Source organism: Parasteatoda tepidariorum, chromosome 6, assembly GCF_043381705.1.
Source record: "Parasteatoda tepidariorum isolate YZ-2023 chromosome 6, CAS_Ptep_4.0, whole genome shotgun sequence".
Lineage (NCBI taxonomy): Eukaryota > Metazoa > Arthropoda > Arachnida > Araneae > Theridiidae > Parasteatoda > Parasteatoda tepidariorum.
This window is the reverse complement of record NC_092209.1, coordinates 83,190,334-83,211,616: the sequence shown is the minus strand read 5'-3', so window position 1 is coordinate 83,211,616 and position 21,283 is coordinate 83,190,334. Positions and strand designations below refer to the sequence as shown.

Here is a 21,283-nt window from a genome sequence, read left to right as displayed (position 1 = left end):
GTTTTTAAATAACTTTTAGAATATTTAAGTTATTTGTCCGTTCTAAAACGGCTATATGATAGTTTACAGGGTGCGTAGCCAAATCTTTCAACAAAAAAAAAGCACTTTTAAGTACTTTTTAAGAACTCAAAAAGTATTTTTAAGTATTTTATAAATTAATAAAATGCAAAATAATTTTCAAAGATTTTACATGATCATGATAAAATAACTAGTTCCTGACAAGGAACTCTTTTCTTGATTATATTAGCCATTATAAAATGCTCGAGATTTTTTTTGGTTCGATATCAGAGGGTGGAAAATGAAAACTGAAATTTAGAATATCTTGCAAAATGCAGCAGAGTTGCACATGCGAGGGCAATAATCTCACCGAACCCAGTTCAGTAGACGGTCATGCGGACTCCCAATTATTTCATCAAACTTGTAAAATAATTGGCGCTCTCATACGCTACGAACCGACGGTACGCCGAAATAGATTTTGGTTGACTGAGTTGTGAAAACGTTGAATAGAACAATGTGAAAAGCACGCTTTTGCATAATACGTGACGAAAATCGACATGGTAAAGGGAAAAAAAATCTCATTTTTGAAAAGGGAAAATTAAACACTTTTTAAAAACAAGCAATGAAAAAAGCACCTTTAAGGGATTTTAAAAAACGAAAATCGAAGGTAAGCGCCTTCAGGAACTTTTTAAAAACACTAAGTACTATGAGTTTATGTACCTCAAGTGCAAAGCCTTGGCGAAAAGAGCTTGACAAAAAAAGATTGAAATCGAAAACAAAATATACATTAAAAGAAAGTTACTATTTCTGCTGCCCCCAAAATAACATTTATTTGTAAACTTCAGATGAATTAATTAAATACATTACAAGTAATAATAGAATTTTAAGGCCATTTTCCGTTCAATGAAAAAATAAGAGCCTCTTGTTAATGTTTGGAAAGATACGTGTTTGAATTTTTGATTCGGAAGGGATCCTGGCAAGAAAATGGAACATTAGCGTAAATAGAATGCTTTTATGGCCAAGTGGTCATTCTGTGCACCTGTTTGAAGGCATCTTCAGAAATATACGTTTGGAATGGGCGGTCTCGTTGAAACACATTCGATGAAATCCTTGTGTGGCTGGAATAGAAAATAACAGGATATTATTTTATGATACTGAAATAGTTAGATTAGAATAGAATAGAATAGAATAATAACAACAGGATGTTATTTTATAATGCTGATATGGTTAGCTGGAATACAATATCGTTGTATCAGGATATTATTTTGCGATACTGAAGTGGTTAGATGGAATACAATAACGGGATAACGGAAAAATAATAATTTTATAACGGAATATTATTTTACTGTACTGAAATGGTTAGTTGGAATAGAATAGAATAATAACAACAGGATATTATTTTATGGTTAGTTAGAATACAACATCATTGAATGAGGATATTATTTTGCGATACTGAAGTGGTTAGATATACAATAATTTAGTAACTGGATATTATTTTACGATACTGAAATAGTTAGAATAGAATAGAATAATAACAACAGGATATTATTTTATGATGCTGATATGGTTAGTTGGAATACAACTTCATTGTATCAGGATATTATTTTGCGATACTTAAGTAATTAAATGGAATGCAATAATTTAGTAACGGGATATTATTTTACGATACTGAAATAGTTAGAATGGAAAAGAATAATAGCAACAGGATGTTATTTTATGATGCTGATATGGTTAGTCGGAATACAATATCGTTGTATCACGATATTATTTTATGATACTGAAGTGATTTTATGGAATGCAATAATTTAGCAACGGGATATTTTTTTACGATACTGAAATAGTTAGAATGGGAAAGAATAATAGCAACAGGATGTTACTTTATGATGCTGATATGGTTAGTTGGAATACCATATCGTTGTATCAGGATATTATTTTACGATACTGAAGTGGTTAGATGGAATGCCGTAATTTAGTAACGGGATATTATTTTACGATACTGAAATAGTTAGAATATAATAGAATAGAATAATAACGACAGGATATTGTTTTATGATGCTGATATAGTTAGTCGGAATACAATATCGTTGTATCAGGATATTATTTTACGATACTGAAATTTTTAGTTGATATAAAATATTATAATAATAGGATATTATGTTATGATACGGAATTAATTAGTTGGAATACAATAATAACAGGAGATATTAATGTATGATACTGAAACGACCAGTTGAAATGCAATATTGCATACTGAATTAACAAAACTGAAACAGTAAGTTAGATTAAAATTTTACAACATGAAATTATTTTTCGAAATTGAAAATGGTGTTGGACTTCAAATTTATAGGAGATTTTATGCAACTGAAACGGTTAATTGGATTACAATATTATGTAATAAAACTATTTTTAAAACCAAAAGAATATGCTGACTTAAACATTATTATTATTATGCGAAACTGAAACAGTAAGTTGGCTTAAAATATTACTATATAAAATTTTTTTACAAATCCGAAATTATTATTTGAATAATAATCTTTCCACATTAATAATCGTAAGGAACACCATTGCTGTTTTGAATGTTTAACTTACCGTTAATTTTTTCTTCCACAAAAATCTTAAGATTTTAAATTACTAACGTGTGAATAGAGACTACGATGGAACAAAAAAATTTTAAAATTCGATAATTTGTTTTAAAATTATTAAGTTTTAAACTTGTTGGAAAAAATACCATACAGATTCCACAGAAGTGTAAATATATAGAGTTGAAATTTTGTCTGCTAAGAAGGTCATATTTGTTTATGAACCTAACACAGAGGTATTTCGAAATTCCAATTTGTTACAAGCGTTTGCAATTTTACTTGTTTTTCAACGACTTAGTCGACAGCACCGTTCTGTCTGATTTTTAAGAGTCTTTTCTTTTTTTTTTCAGAATTTTTTCCCCATTAATAAATACTTCGTAAATTAAGAGTATAGTACAGAAAAAAATTTGTTTAAGAAGTTTAATATTTCAAGAGAATGCCATACCACAGAAGAAAATTTGCATCGCAAATTCTCTTTCTCTCATTACTAATTTAAAGTGTAGAAAAATTGAGTTCAGACAAACCTAGAGTGAGTAATGAAGTTTCAAATTCCGAAAAGAAAATTTTAAAGTATACAAATGAAAATAAATTACGAGATGATAACTTAGGATTACGCGACAGAGAAGTTCTCTTCCAATAATTCGTTTGCATTTCAATATTTTGAAGAATTTTTTTTTCCCTCAGAAATTGAAACTTCATGACAAACTCTAGGCTTGCTTGAACTTATTTTTTCTTTCTTTTAAATTAATAATGAAGGAGAATTTGCGATGAAAATTTTCTTCCGCGATATGGCGTTCTCTTAAGGACTGCGATTTTCTTTTCCTGAAGAAAAAGAAAGTGAAAGAGAACGTCCAAGACGTAAATTTCTCACTTCTTGTCATAAGCTGTACAATTACATGACAGTAATAACTATGATTTCATGTTTACTTTATGTCTCTTCTCTGATTTACATTTGTATAAAAACACAGATCTAGGGAAATACTTTTTTCCTAGACAGGGAGAAATGAAAGGTGAAATTTCTTAAATGGGACCAATCAGCGGTTAGGGGGAAAGCTCGTTATCGGCATTCTTGTCTGTACGTGACTGGCCTCGGGGAAAAACCATTCTTACTCGCAGATTTTTTCCCTCTTTGATTCCCCGTCGATTACAATACGTATTCCGGCTGGCTTTTTACTTATCATGTTTTCCGCTGGTCACATGGCAATGCCAACATGAATTGAAATCTCAACTACAGTAAAAGTCCGTTATGACGAAAATTCACAGTAGAATTGTCTTCATGGAGAGCTTTTTATTTTATATTAATTTATAACTGCCGCTGAACAGATTACTACTAATGGTCAACTCCGTAGCCTTGTAATTTTGAGCACAATCCAGAAAATGAGGAAACTCCTGGATCAGTATCCCCCATAGGTATGATTTGTTATAGGAACAAGGAGGACTTTGTGACGTCACAGATTTAACGTGCACGAGTATCACTTTACTACACGGAGAGTCTTCATCCGGCGGGGATCAAACCCACGACCTTTTGGGCATGGGCCCAGTGCCCTACCAACCAGGCTATCCCGGCCCCTTTAATAGAGAGCTTGTCGTTATTAGAAAACGCACATTTAATGTTTATGTAGCGGAATACAAAAAAAATTTTTTTTTCATATGTCAAATATAGGGGAACCGCAGCAAACTGGTAAACTTTCTTAATGTATGTTTTGTTTAAATTTTAATCTTTAAGAAATCTAACAAAAGATATTTCCAATGTAATAATATCATATACTAAAATATGAAGGGAAATGCACTAACTTTTGAAGTCATTGGTAACACTGGATGTTGGTTTAAACTAGCCAGAAACTAGGAAGGTGGGAGGCACCTTGGGCATTTAAACTTTTAAGAAAATGGTAACAATAAGAAAATATAACTGGATTTTTAAATACATTTGTAATTCCCACTTTACGTTATTTATTAAAATAAAAGTTATCTGTACAAAAAGTTTAACCTAACAGACTTATAAATGTTTTTAAAACGGTTCCCTTAAACTACAAAAAATTTCTTATGGAGGTGGATAGATAGCTTGGGCGATCGTATAACATTGCTCAATTAAACAGTATAAAAATTAATAAAAAAAAATGTCGCAATAGCGGCAGATAACGAACTTTTAGCTCATTATAAACGTACATTTCTAGTATCTGATATATTAATATTTTGGCGGTGACTTGGAAAACTGTCGTAAAATTCTAGTTCTAGTTCAGTTACGTCGCAATAGAGCTTCACAATTTATTATTCACGACGGTCTGGGAAAAATCTCTAACGATAATGAGAAGACATACCATCCCAATTTTGATCCTCTGCAGAGGGGATGGCACCCCTGCTTCGGTAGCCCGAAGACCTGTACACTAAGTCGAGCACTTTACGGTAGAACAGTTTAACCAGGACCAATACCGCACACACTCGGTCCCTACGCAGGCTGATCCAAGTGTTCACCCACCCGCACACTGACCACAGAGTGGTGCTTGACTTCGGTGATCTGCTGGGAACCGTCTCTTAACGATCAGTCCACTGAGGGACTGTCGTAAAATAAAGTGGACTTCTCTTAACTATTCGTAATCAACATTTTACCATACGAGGCCTAATCCAGAAAGTAAGTTTCCCGAATTTTTTTTTAAAAAGGAACTCCCGCTTTCAGGAACATATTTACTGGCAATGAGTACAGCAATGACTCAGCTATTTTTCAAACATAGCCACCACCAGAATTGAGACACCTGTCGTATCGTGGGATCAACTTTTGTATCCCTCTGTCGTAGAACTCTGCACGGAAATATATGTTGGAAAAACTTAAAGAAATAAGGAACAGCCAGAGCCCGACTTAGTCTAATTGGGGCCAGGGGCAAAAACTTCTTTGGGCCCTCCCTCTGCGTCACTAATGAAAAACCAAACTTCACGGAGGTAATTAAATTTTTCATCTTCATTATTGATATATAACAAGAAAATTGACTAGAACCTAAAATAGCTATTAAGTTCCCCTTCCTCCAATGGTCAGACGAGGTATCGATCTGTCCATTTTATTCATTTTCTGACAATTCTACGTCCATCATGCCGAATGCAGTTTTCTGATTGTTAACTTTGTCATCTAGCTGCGAAGATTTTTTTATCTTTGCTGACGGAATTAAGCTACATTTTCGCAATTGCGATGGGTTAACTAAGCCAATCAGAAGCCCGCATTTTTGAAAACATATCGCAGGCTTTTGATTCGCCAAATTTGACTATCGCAATTGCGAAAATTTAGCTCAATTCCGGCTTAGAAAGCTATGGATTTACAAAATACAGATTTTTTGTGTTCATACGATAGATTAATGAAGAAGCTAACAAAAAACCAACGGATTTCACAATGTTCTGATACTTTGTTTAAAAAAAATTCATTAAAGAAAAAAACGTAAAATAAACTTCCTATTCGATTTGGGGCCTCCTCTGTACTGGGGACCCGGGCCAACTGCCCCCGTCTTAGTCGGGCTCTGGGAACAGCTTAAACTAGTTAAAACAAATAATGCTATAGTAAAGGAAATAGTTCAGTATAGCAGAAATATCCGTACATATCCCATAGAAAGCGCATTGAGTAGTCACCACTTTTTAAAAGACGAAAATAAGAAAAAAAATTCCCTGTATTTTCCTAATTCCTAAGAAAAAACCCAGAGTTCCCTGCATTTTCTCTGTTATTTTAGGTGATTTTTTAAATTCTCTGTATTTTCAAGGTTTTCCATGTCCTTCCTGAGGATTGGCAACCCCGTAAAAAGGCAGCTTAAATGTTTACTTACAGCTTTAAATTCATTATGTCTACAAGTTATATGAGTCTTGTAATATAAGCAATAAATATAAAATAAGCGAAAATAATATAAGCGAAGAATCATAAAAAATGCTTGGCATGTTACTCATATTGCTCAAAAGAGAGTTAATAAAAAAACAAGAACCGAAAAAACAAAATATCAACGGTGAAGAGCAATCATTTTTTGTTTTCGGGGTTTGGACAACAGCACTGAGTGCCGGTCAGTTTAGCCCACAGCTCAGGAAAAAAGATGCAAAAAGGAGCTCTTTCCCTAGAAAACCTTAAATATGACCGAAGGGCATCGTATCTTCTGGACTGTCAAGTGGTCAGTTCTTCCAGGTTATTGTGTGGAGAGGGAGGGAGGAATCAAATTCCAAACGACCGGTTGGGCAATGAGAGGAATTATGTATAAGTCTGTTCGCATTCTGCATGATCGGACACGTCACGGGTATCGTCTGCGGAAAGGACAGAAATGGAGAATTTTATTTCTCACAATGGACAAGGTCTTCGAAACCATTTCCGGATGAAGAGTACACGAAAGGAATCTTCCACTTCAAGGGAACACTCCCCACTCCCCTATCTTCCCTTTCAGTGTAAGGGATGTGTCAATGCGTGCATGAAGGACCTAGAGGGGGGGGGGAAAGAGTGGGGGTGGTCGAGCGGATATTTCATTTTATTTCGGAATAAAGATCTCATTTTTTAGGGGGAGGGTGATAAGTTTTAGTCGCCAAGGGTTGACGTGTTGGAGATAGTGTTTCTTTTGACTTTTCAAATCTTACGTTTCTAAGTGAAAGAGATGTTTCCCTTTTTTAGGAAAGAGAGAAAATATTAAATTTGGGAGATTACTTCGTTTTTTTTCCCTTCCTTTTTTTTTATAACACTTAGGTTTTCAGGAGATTAAGATGAAATAAATCAATGAGGAAGAATCTCCCCGATCTCGTCTAGAAATACGTGAATTAAATCTTCAAAATCCGGGAAAAGGATGTCTGATGATTCCTTCCGGATATAAATGAAGAATACTTAATTTCAAAAAAAAGTAAAAAGTAGTGTCATGAGCGTTTTCGTTAAGATATTATTATAGTGGAAAACTACATTACCTCACTTTTAGTTAACAATATCCAAATTATTTTACATTTTATTGAGTGGAAAACTACATTACCTCACTTTTAATTAACAATATCCAAATTATTTTACATTTTATTGAGTGGAAAACTACATTACCTCACTTTTACTTAACAATATCCAAATTATTTTACATTTTATTGAGTCGAAGACTACATAACCTCACTTTTAATTAACAGTATCCAAATTATTTTACATTTTATTGAGTGGAAGACTACATAACCTCACTTTTAATTAACAATATCCAAAATATTTTACATTTTATTGAGTGGAAAACTGCATTACCTCACTTTTAATTAACAATATCCAAATTATTTTACATTTTATTGAATTTCTGCGTTAAAACAATGTTATACCCAAGTCAAAATTCTTGATGGTCCCATTCAAAAGTTTTGATGGTTTATGTTGGTTTCAGTTCGATTCATGATGGTCCAACATCATTTGATGGTCACCATCATCCAATATTTTACATTACGTGTCCATGGTTTTTGATATACCAACAAACTTCCATCATTCCATGATGGTTAACCATCAAGAGAAGTTTGACTCTCACGAACCAACAATTCATGATGATCCGCGAAGGTTCATGATGGTTCCAACTATGCATTTCCATGATGGTTCCATGAAAATATACCATCAAAACAATTAGGTTCTTTTTATGTAAGACCATCGTAAATCAGTCCGAATTCTTACATTGGGATGATGGTTGTTCATGATCGTTCCAACACTTGATTTCTAAGATACTATGATGGAAATTCATGATGGTTCAACAAGAACAAACCATCAAAACAAGTTGCTATTCTTATGTTGGACCATCATAAATCAGTCCGAATTCCTACATTGAGATGAATGTTACACTTATGTTGGTTACCATCAAGATTATGTTGATCCATCAATGGAAAACCATGAAAAATTATGACTTACTAGCATACTGCAGATTTATGTTGTTGTTGTTAATTTACGTCGCACTAGAGCTGCACAATGGGCTATTGGCGACGGTCTGGGAAACATCCCGGAGGATGATCCGAAGACATGTCATCACAATTTTGATCCTCTGCGGAGGGGATGGCACCCCCGCTTCGGTAGCCCGACGACCTGCGCGCGAAGTCGAGCACTTTACGGTAGCACAGTTTAACGAGGACCCATACCGCACACCCTCGGTCCCTACGCAGACTGATCCAAGTGGTCACCCACCCGCACACTGACTGCAGCCAATGACGCTTGACTTCGGTGATCGGCTGGGGAACCGTGTCTTAACGATCAGTCCACTGCGGGACACTACAGATTTATAAATGCATAAATGTAGATTTATAAATTTGAGAGAGATTTGAGAGTGTAGATTTATAAATGAGAAATTTGAAAATGTACTACTAACAAACCACTCCCATTCGGTGACATGATTGACTTATACTTCGGTGACATGATTTACTTATAACTTCACCCATTTTGGTGACTCGACTGATTATACTTTTCCTCCTTGTTTGCCCCCCCCACACCTAACAACTCGAAAGGAGTTGCAAGCAGAGTTGGGTGTCGATTACAATAATCGATTACAATTGTAATTGATTGCAGATAATTACTGCCGTGTAATCAAGTACTTATAATCATGATTACAGGTAATTGCGATTACAAGTAATCATAATTATTGATTAGATCTGAGTAGGGCAAAAATGTAATAGATTACATTTTTAAAATACAGAAATAAATTACTGTAATCATGATTACAAATTTTGATTGCAACCGTAATCGTGATTACAATACTTAATTACAGTAATCAATTACTTGTAATCATGATTACAGACATTCATAATTTTGATTACACCTGTAAACGTGATATTATAACCAATTACTGTAATCGTCATGTAATCATGATTACAAGTAATCTTGGTTACATGTAATTATGATTACAATTTATCAAAATATGCGATTACAAGATTATTGTATACCAATATATGATTATATTTTACAGTAGGTAGTACAATGTATCGCATAATAATATATTTTGCACGCATTTACATACAACGTATGTACGAATAAATATTACAAAAATGTATGTACATATGTATTTATCCTATGCATATGTGGATAAATGCATGAGAACAGACATCTACGTTACAAATACATACACTTATATTGTAAGTATAAAATATATGTGCGTATATATACATCTAATAATTATGTATGTATGTGCAAGTAATGTAGACATGCACATTTGTACACAATAAATGTATGCATTTTATGCAAATACTTCTGTATGTAAAATGTAAATCCATGTTTGTCTACAGATATACATACAAGTAATTGTTGTTTGTATGAACATACATTCAATTTTCGCACAATGTATGTCCCACGCATGTATCTACAATATATTTATATCTTATGGATCTATGTACAATGTATGAATGTCCCATACATGGATGTTCAATTGAAGTATGTCCAATGCATGCATGTACAATGTATGCATGTCCCATGTTTGTATGTACACTGTATGAATGTCCCAAGGATGCATGTACAATTTATTTATGAACCATATATATGCACAATTTATGTATATATATATGTACATCATATGCATGCTCAATGTTTGAATGTACAAATACAGGATAGATGTATGTTCAATGTGTGTATCCAAATATGCATAATACATTTGTGTACGATTGTATGTGCATAGGGGGAACATATATTTTCCAAGTACACAGACGTACATTCGACATGCATACATTATACAGATGTACATAAATAAATTCAACATGCATATATTGTACACATGTGAATATAGATATTCGACATAAATCTTAAATACAAATTTTACATGAGCAAATATATGTTATCCCAATGTATGAAAAATGCATTTATGTCCAATGAATGTATCCACACATGTACAATAAACGTAAGTCCTATGTACGCATATCCATATGTACTATATATGCATGCACAATGTACATACATTATACATACATACATACATACATACATACATACATACATACATACATACATTACATGTATGCATATCTACATACATTGTACGTACGTATTCATGGGAAATGCAATAAATATACATGGATATATTGTACATCTATATAATATATGTATTTCCAATGAATGTATGTACATGTGTACAATACATTTATGCCTAAATATATATGCAATGCAATAAATAAAATACATGTAAGTTAAATGTAAAAACCACTGATAACGAGTCAAGCAAGTTAAATGACAAAATCAAACGATATTTAAATTTAGTTGCCAACTTTAATTGTTCCATATAATTTCAAAATTGTTTGAATAAAAAATAATTTTCAGGTATTTTCATAAAATGTTTGAGACTGCAATTTTTTTTTTATTATGTACATAAAAGTCATAGTTCATTGATCATGGAAATTTTTAGATGGTAAAAAAAAAAAAAAGATTAATTTTAAATGTGGAAATAATTCGCGATCGCAACGCTTGAGTACGCCCTCTAGCGGTGCCTGAAAATATCAGGCATTTAGTTCTATCAAAATCATTGGCAAAGTCGGACGCCATTTTCTTAATAGCGAATAAGAAGGAAAATTTTCCTAAGAAGAAAGCAGAAGAACTTGAAAAAACGACCCCAGTACATTGGTAAATCTTTCAGAAACAGAGCGCGCCCAACATTTGAAGAAATTTCTCAATAATATTTACCTTTCTATTATCAACAAACTTGCAACCGATAAATTCCATACTGCTACAGATGTGTATATTATGGTAAAATACACTTTTTTTTAAAATCGTCAATTCATTACAAATTAAAGTGAAGTCAACATTGCTTACTTCATTCCAATGAACAAATGTAATTTCAGAACAGGCAAAACTGTAATAGTTTTAGAATACTATATATTTCTGAATCTATATAATTCGAAAAACAACAATAAAGAATCATCCGAATTACTTAAAATAACATAATTTATGTTGATTATTATAAATTTTTGCCGTTTTCTTGGTAAGTATTTTTTAATTTTGAGAATGATAAATTTCAACTAAAATTCAGCTATTCTGTCAACTTATGACATTGCATTTAGAGTATTTTACGTAATTATAAAACATGGATATTTTAATTCTTGAAAGTGATTTATAGATTGTATGTTTCAAGCAGCAGTACCTGGACTCCCTTTTTAACTAATTTTGTTAAAATACTGTTTTTTCTTCAATACTGTCTTATGATTTTATAATTTTGTACTTTGAGATGCCTATTGACATACATATTATATAGAAAACACAGTTTTTTAAACAACGAAGAAGAAACAAATACTTCTCAAGCAGTCAATGAAAGGTACAGTGAACAAAAGTAAAACGATATCACCTGAATAGCTTTCGTTCTAATGATCGAATTTTCACGTACATGATCTTAATGGTTTCTGGGGACTTCAAATATGCTAATTAATTAGCGCTACTAATTAATTAAGTTACAAAATCAAACACAAAAACGCATTTTTTTAAAAACATATTTGGATTTCCTAGAGCCGTGATAGTCATAAAATAAAATAACCAAGGCTCCACGAAATTGACAAATTTTGGTAGCCAGCAAATATTTTGGGTTGCCTGTTAAAATATTAGCTACTCACCTCGTATCTAGTTTGCTTGTTTTTTTTTCCAGTTCGCTTGTCTTCTTTTTCTTTTTTTTTTTTTAATTTTTTTTTTGTGGAATACATAAATATCAAATACTTACATTTGAGGTGCTTCTTGCAACATAATAAAAAACATTGTTTTTTTTTTTTTTTTAAAAAGATCACTTTATCAAAATAATTAAAATCTATGCATAATTTCACAAAGTTTTGTGTTTTTAAAAAATAAATAATATTCTTAAAATAAGAAATACCTTTTAAAAAATAAACAATGTTATTGAGAAAAAGAATTTTCTATAAAATTAAATTATGTTTGTTCGTGGGTCCTCATGTGATAAAAATACACTGAACCTCTGTGGTAAAATTAAACCATTTATTTTAAGATCTTAAATTAAACAAAATAAAAATTTTCAACAAACTTTTTAGACATTGCGAACGTCTTAAATGGAAACTGAACGGTACGCGCTGGAAGTCTCGTTCGAGCCATGAAAATCTCAAAAGCGAAACTAGAAAATACTTTTAGAGTAAATTACTCACTACAAATCAGAAAGCCAACTGACTCATATCTAAAATCAATAAACAAACTATTGTCGAACAAGAGCCCCAACGCGCACGCTCGAGCAATATACGTAATAGTTTACGCAATCAAAGAATAGAAAAAGTTGTTTCATTTTTAAGAAAACAAGATTTCATCTTCTACTTACGTCCTTTGAAGTTTCAAAATTTAAATTATAGCCTTAAATGCGAAATATAAATTTTATAAAACCTTGAAAATTTCAAGTATTATGACACATTATGAGTAACCTGCAGTATTAGAATAATCACTAATAGTAATAAATGATGCATCCATAATTAACTTTATGCGAATCACACTTTTGGAAATTACAATAGTTTTAGGTTGGTAGGTACTTTATTTACGTGGCACTAATAGAGCTGCACGATGAGCTATTGGCGACTGTCTGGTAAACATCCCTGAGGTTGATCCGAAAATATGAAAATATCTTTAGTTCCCGACTCTCTAGAGAGCTATCTCTCGTTAAAGTTGCAATGCTTCAGGGAATTTTAGGGATTTTTATAATCATTGAAATATAAAAAATGCAATATTTACCAATTGTGATTGACATTAAACATTGAAATCTTATGAATTATATTTACTCATTATTTCGAATATTAATAGGCGTTTAATTCATCAAAGATAGTTAAAACGATTTCTTTAATTCATTTAAAAATTAAGTTCTGAATAAAAATAAACTGAACATTTTAGAACAAAAAAATGTTTTGAACTATAAATGAGGGTTGCTTCATTATGTCTTAGTAATACTTATTTAAATATTCAAGCAATCAAGCAATAATCTATACAAAAATTCTATTTCAATAGGGAATTTTTTAGGAAACTTATTCTATTTTAGAGAATTTTCTAAAATGTGCGAAAAAAAAAACAGGAGAATTTTAATTAAATCAGCAGACCAGGAGAAACTGGCAAAATCCTGCAGTCTACTGGCAAAGCCAGTAGACCGCAGCTATGCAGTTCCATCTTTAAGAAATTGAAGCAAAGCCTTTAGTTTAAAAATTTAAATTTTTTTAAAAAATTTTTAGTATCTATAGATGAAAGAAATTATCAATAAAAGAAATCATCCATGAAAGAAATCATCTATAAACGCTATTGAACCTTCATGAGGAATATAACATTCTGATTTGCTTTGCGAAATTTGTGCTTTGAAACACTCTTCCCTCTTTCAAATTTCGATTTCCGTAAAAGCACCTTTGTCGTTTCAAGTGAAAGTGTTGTCTTATTTTAAAAATTAACCTAAATTCTTAAAAAGTAGGTTTTTTATACTTTTTTTAGATAATTTTCACTCTCTCAAAGCATTACTGTCTATTTTCTTCAGCAAACAATAAACTAAAATGGAATCCCATCGATCAACGGGTTGTTTCAAAATTTGAAAATTGATTCGACTGCCATGTCGAAAAGGCTCCTCAAATCTTTAGCTGACACGAATTGCAAACTATGTTATATAAATAATTTATTTAAACGATAATAAACAAGAATAAGCATGGTCTACGTCCCGCAGTGGACTGATCGTTAAGACACGGTTCCCAGCAGATCACCGAAGTCAAGCATCACTGGCTGCGGTCAGTGTGCGGGTGGGTGACCTCTTGGATCAGTCTGCGTAGGGACCGAGGGTGTGCGGTATTGGTCCTCGTTAAACTGTGCTACCGTAAAGTGCTCGACTTCGCGCGCAGGTCGTCGGGCTACCGAAGCGGGGGTGCCATCCCCTACGCAGAGGATCCAAATTGTGATGGCATGTCTTCGGATCATCCTCCGGGGTGTTTCCCAGACCGTCGCCAATAGCCCATTGTGCAGCTCTAGTGCGACGTAAATTAACACTAGAAAGACGGAAAATTAGTATATACCTATATTGCCGAAAAGCAGTCAAAATAACTAGATTGTGAAGGCGTCAATACATTTGTTTAAAATTAATTTTTAAAATTTTTTATATTATTTACAGTTCTGTAACAAGTTATTAGTAAATATTAACAATAAAAAAAATTATATGTTGTTCAAAAAGTCACAAAATTCTAAGAAATTGTGTCATTGTATACATCGTTGTTTTTCTAATTGAAATTAAAAGCAGTCAAAATTACTTCCTTAGGCAATCTAGTGTTAACAACAACAACAACAAAAAGCATGGTCTACCTCATTGTGCTATCTATTGGTAAGTGTTATTCTAGCCTTTTAAAAGTTAGCATCGGAAATTTAAATCAAATTCATTACCGACATTGCTTCACCTTTAACCGATAATTTCTAACTCTTTTTTGAGCCGACGGCTCAGGGGATGGGGCGTGAGCCTTCCAACGAGGTGAACCGGGTTCGAATCTTAGTGCTGACGTGAAACATCCTCAGTGGTAGACGGATCATGGGTTAGAGTCCCCTTAACGTCAGGCTAATCGTGGGAGGGTTTGGTAATAAAATATTCCAACTTTTGAGAATTTGATAACTACTCATTGTTACGCGAAGTGGCTGTGAATGATACAAGTAATGATATACAAATGATATACAAGCAAAAATCTCACCTGTAAAAGTTGGCAATTCCAGCTTGGGAAGATTCGTAAAAGCTTTCTGTGCATCTGATACAGGTGAAGTCGACTCAACTAGTGACTTGCCAACTCGTTGTTACGAAGTTATAAATATAACTCAGAAATATCCAATTTATTTAATATCTCAAAAAGCTGGATATCGTAAAAGTCCATAGTTTCCTTCATCACAACTTACTCAGATATCTATAAAGAGAAATTTCTAAATTAAGCTCCTTTACGTGACATAAACAGATATCACACCTTCAACATTAAAAATTGGATTATTTAATAAAGCTTTGATAAAACTGGTTACCCTTAACTTTGACGAATCGCTACAATTTACGTCAAACCCACCATGTTTGTTTATTGAAGTCCAACGCAAAATAAATCACCATCCTACTAAAAATTTCGAAATGAAGTGCACTACGGTTCGACTGACCAAGTTCGTGGGTCATGTGATTAAAAAAAAGCACTGGATCTTAATGGTAAAACTAAACCTTTTGTTTCAGCATTTATTAAAAATTAAAAATAAATATTGTGAATTAACAAATGCAAGTAATTATTGCCTTGATCGTGAAGATTGTAAATAAACAACAAAGAACAAGATGATGATTATTGGTTCTATCGTGAAAATTAGAAATAAAATTCTATTTGAATAAACAAACATGGAGTATAATATAGTAATAGAATATCCTATGGTAATTTTTTATGGCAAATTTTTCTAAGAAAAATTGTAAATACAGTCAAACCCCGCTATAGTGAAAACGGTTTATAGTGAACTCCCGGATATAGTGAACGAAATGTTCGGTCCCGTGCCTTGCTATACGCGTATAATGTTATTTCTTGTGGATATAGTGAACCAAAAAAATGAGGAAGTTGGATATAATGAACTTTTTTCTGTCTTCGACTGATTTTTTTCTTTATTTTTTTGGTAATAATTTTGAAATTTCTACTTCAAAATAAATACATATACCAATGTTTAAAACCATCTATAGAGGGGAATAGAAAGATAAACATTTTTTCTTGTTTGCTTCTTTTATCTCACTTTCCAATCCCTAAACAAACCAAGCAGATGTTTCCAACCCAGGCGGACCTGGTGTCAGTGGGGTCAATATGCATTTTCTGTCAGCGGGAATGAGTAATTATTCATTATTGGTCAAAGGGTTGAACACTAATATGTGTTGATAAAACCCTCATTTCAACTCCTTTTTGCTCTCAGTTCAGTTAAAAAAAAGTCTGCAAACAAGTGTCTCAAATTTAACTATGGCGACCAGTAAATGTAAAACATTCTCCGTTGATGATAAAATGAGCATAATCAGAAAAATTGAAAATGGATGCAATCAAGTTAATATTTGCAGGGAATATAAACTATCCAAATCTGCAGTTTGTAACAAATGGAAAAATAGACAATTGATAATTTCTGCTCATGAAAAAAATTTAGATGGCAGAAAAAAGTTGAGAAAAGCAGATCGCAAGGATGTTGAAGAAGCATTACTGAAGTGGTTCACCATTCGAAGAAGCCGCAATCTTCCAGTATCTTGACAAATGTCGATAAATTTGTTAAGCGATTTTATGTGCTCGAATGCCAGGTTAGACAGGTTTGAAAAGCGGAATAACGGAAATTAAGGAAAAATTATTTGAGAGGCAGGAAATGTTTCCATATCTGATGTTGAAGATTGCTCATAAGCTAAAAATTAAAAAAAAAAAATTTTTTTTTGCACGCAAGACGAAGAGTAATGAAAATTAACGCATTTTTTGCTACTACATAATATTTTTCAGTCATTTATTTGAATAATGTGTAATAAAAGGGAGGAGTTTGGGACCCTTTAGTTAAATTGCCTGCGTAACGGATATAGTGAACTCCCGGTTATAGTGAACCAAAATGTCGGTCCCTTGAAGGTTCAGTATAGCGGGGTTTGACTGTAAATACAAAAGATCGTAAAAATTGTAAATAAATACAAAGTACTAAGTGGTAATTATTGGTCTGATCGAAAAAATTAAAATATAGAAATTGTGAATAGAAAACTACATAAGATAGTAATTATTGGTTTGATTGTGAAAATTGAAAAAAATTGGAAAATGTGAAAAAACAAATACAAGATAAATGATAGTACAGTTGAACTTCTATTTAACGAACTTCCATTTTGCAAATTTCTCTGTTTTGCGAATTTTTTCGAGAAACCAAGAATATTTTGAAAATTTCTTCGTAAAATAACTTTCCAAATAGCGAAGTGAATTTTCGATTGAACGAACTTTTCTTTGCGATCCACTTATTCCCTATTTCCTAAAAATATTTCAGAACATTTCAAACTTGATAACGCATTTTATGGGGGAAACGATCTACAATTGATTTTCGAAGCCACTTAAGTTTTAGGGCAAGCGGTAAAATCCATCTCCCTTTTTGTTCGCATTCCAAAAGAAAAACTTAAACAAAATAAACGGATTTTATCAGTAGCAATTAAACTTTGTAATGTATGTTTAAAATTACTTTAACTATAATTTTAAACATAAATTTAGCTTTTTTTTAGTTGAAAATGCATGTAGCATGGCAGTGTAACACTGGATATAATGTTTTGCTCTATTCTTGCTTTCTATGCAGATTTGCTTTACGGCTAAGATTTATAAAATAAATAGTAGATACTAGTCAACCAGATAAAGGTGAATAGATTGTAACCTTAATTATATCTAGTGATTATGAACTTAAAAATCTGTTTCGTGTTGTTTAAGTATTTTAAAATGTGATTTTCTATTGAACGAATTTTCCATATAATGAGCTTATTATCGGGATAAAGCGACTTCGTTAAATAGAGGTCCGACTGTATTTATCAGCTTGATCGAAAAAACTGTAAATAAGCAAATACAAGGCTCAAAATAGTAATAATTGGTTTGATCGCACAAATTAAAATAAAAAAAAAATAGTAAATTGTGAATAAGTAAATATAAGTAGTTGATAGCGAAATTGTAGAAATTAAAAATAGATTGTGTGCGAACAAACAAATGCAAATTACATGGCAGTAATTGTCGCCTCGATCGAGAAAACTAAATAATAGAAATTGTTACTAAGAAACTGCAAAGTATAAGAGAGTAATTGTGTTTGATCGTAAAAATTAAAAAATAGAAATTCTGGATAAATCAGTGGTAAAGTATTATTGATTTGATTTTGAAAATTAAAAAAAAAAAATTATTAATTTTGAATAAACAAATACTGAATCTTGTGTTGTAAATGGGAAGAGAGTCTGCAGAACAATGTGGATGAGGGAATAATAAGTTTTCACCCTTCTCACAACAGCTTCCGGCTTTACGGTAGTTTTCCCTCTAACAATGCAAGGGAGAGGTTCCTGCAGAAGTTTGTCACGTGACAAATGTTTTCGGGGTCAACAACTGACCGTAGGAACCCTCAAATATGGAAGCCGTTATTCGTAGACCCTGTGACGTAATTAACTTTCATGTTTTATCAATTCAAAAAATTCGTAACTTTACTAAACCAATTAATTTTAAGAATTTTATTTATTTATTTATTTTTATTTATTTCTTTTTTTAAAATAGTCCAGGCAATAGAGATTAAAAATTAACTGAACCTAGAAAAATTGGCGTGAGTTTTTTTTTCATTCACATATTTATGTTTTTTAGGATTCTAAACACGAATCAGCATTTTGCGATCAAATTTTATTACGGGAAAAATTAGAAAAAAATTCTGGTTTAAATTCTTTTTGTTTTATATATTTAAGATGGAAAATTTATAATGATATATTTGACAACTAGCCGGGATAGCCAGGGTGGTAGAGCACTGGGCTCATGTTCAAGAGGTCGTGGGTTCGATCCCCGCTGGCCGAAGACTCACCGCCTAGTAAATGGTGACTGGTGCACTTTAAATCTGTCGGGTCTCAAAGTCCATTAGTTTCCATAATAAATCATACCTCTGGGGGTACTGATCCAGGAATTTCCTTGTCTTCTGGATTGGTTCAGAATTACAAGGCTACGGAGTTGAACATTAGTAGTCGTAAAAACAAAACTGTAAAACCAAATTGTTCAACGATGGATATATTAAGAAAAATATTTGAAAACTAGAGAAAATATTTTATAAATGCTTACATAGACCAAGGAATTACGAGATCGGGAAAAGTGATTATTGCATTTGGTATGATGTCTCTCTTAGTACTTCAACGCGAAAATTGGGGAAAATAATTAATAGAAGTTAGAAATTTTATAGAACTTCTCTTGTAAGCTCATGCTATGCGAGAGAAAAAGCATATTTCCAACTCTTAAAGAGATTCTTCCTCCCATTCCTTTACCCGTGAATTTTTTTCCCTCCTTAATTTTACGTTTATATTATAGAGCAAAAATAATTGCGCAATACAAAATTGTGCATCCGAAAATTGTGCAGTACAAATTTATTACGTTTGTTTTTGGTGAGAAAATCTAAACTTAAATCTGAATATTTTGCATGATAAGTTGAATAGGAACGTTTTCCTACAACGCGCTATTTTTTCATTGAATAGCATATCATAGAATCAAGTAATCATGGAATAATTTTATCAATGAATAACATTAAAGCAATTCCCACTTTTTTCCAGGTTAACCATCTGTTTGGAAAAGGGCAAAGGTTTATAATTACAGAGTTAATCACGTTAAAAGACGAAAATCAGTTGAAGCCCATAAAATTTTCACTTATAAACTAGCAGCAATAATCATGGACTTCTAAAATAATTTTAATTGGAAGTAAAACTTTTGTCATGCTTAAAAATCAAAAGTCAGTTGAAACATTTTTCTATTGGTACATATAACCACTATTTATAGTGGAATAAAAAAAAAGGAAGGTGAAAGAGCTCTCCTATCCTTAATTGGACTTTCTGGACATCAAATTGACCAGCAGGTTTCTTTCCAACAAATTAAGGGGGAGGAAAAAGAATAACAAGAGGGAGCATAAAAAAGTTGCCTGTAAAAAAAAGAGGGGAAAATGTATAAAAAATGACGTGTAGATAAAAAGATAGATAAAAAAAAAGAGGGAAAAATGTTCTGGACATTTTGTATCAAAGCCTTCTTTCTTCTGTTGGCAATTCTTTCCAAACAAACCATATAGACTTCTATAAAAAAAAAATCGAAGAATCATTACGAAGGCACTCGTTTGCGGTCATGAAATGTCGTCTGCCCAATTACACCACCCTCTCAATAATTCCTTCTTCTTCCCTCCTTATGCCAATCCCAAGGGGTTTCGAGTAAGAAAAAATAAGGAAATAAAATAAATAAATGAAAGTGTAGCTTACCAATGGACCCAAAAGAAATATCGAAACACACCGTTTAATAATTAACAACTATGTCATATCAGGAATGGAGAGAATTTAGTAACTAACAACTATGCCATATCAGGAATGGAGAGAGCTTAGTAATAAACAACTATGCCATATCAGGAAAGGAGAGAATTTAGTAATTAACAACTATGCCATATCAGAAATGGAGAGAGTTTTGTAATCAACAACTATGCCATATCAGGAATGGAGAGAATTTAGTAATTAACAACTAAGCCATATCAGGAATGGAGAGAGTTTTGTAATCAACAACTATGCCATATCAGGAATGGAGAGAATTTAGTAATTAACAACTAAGCCATATCAGGAATGGAGAGAATTTAGTAATTAAAAACTATGTTACATCACGACTGTAATTAACAACTAGGGGTGAATTAGAATTTGAGAGAAATTAATAATTGACAGCTATGTCGTATCAATAACAACTATGCGTAAATTTTGCCTGAAGAAAAATTAATAATTGATAACTATGTCGTATCAGTATTTATAAAGGTCGTTGAGCAGCAGACCATTTTTTTGAGTTTGCGACTACTAATGTTCAACTTCTGTAGCCCTGTAATTTTGAACCTAATCCGAAAGACTAGGGAACTCTTGGACCAAGTATTAGGAGAAATTTGCCTTCGTGGAGGACTTTTTGATGGAACTAACCCACATTTGCGTTACACGGAGTGGGAAACCATGACAACCTCCAGTGGTTAACTTGACGATACGGGGACTCCAACCCATAAACAGTCAGTCTACCACAGAGGATATTTTACGCCAGCACTGTTGTCAGCGTGAGCCGGATGCGGAGTTCGTATTGACCAG

General features: G+C 32.5%; 1 long non-coding RNA gene across 1 annotated transcript; it reads right to left on the bottom strand.

The window, feature by feature from the left end:
- Window positions 1-808: 808 nt before the first annotated feature.
- On the bottom strand, window positions 809-15,597 carry LOC139425736 (uncharacterized). Its single transcript, XR_011636892.1, has 3 exons — window positions 15,484-15,597; window positions 15,168-15,374; window positions 809-1,115 (listed from the first exon to the last, which is right to left on the bottom strand). It is a non-coding gene; the product is annotated as an uncharacterized lncRNA (long non-coding RNA).
- Window positions 15,598-21,283: the final 5,686 nt, after the last annotated feature.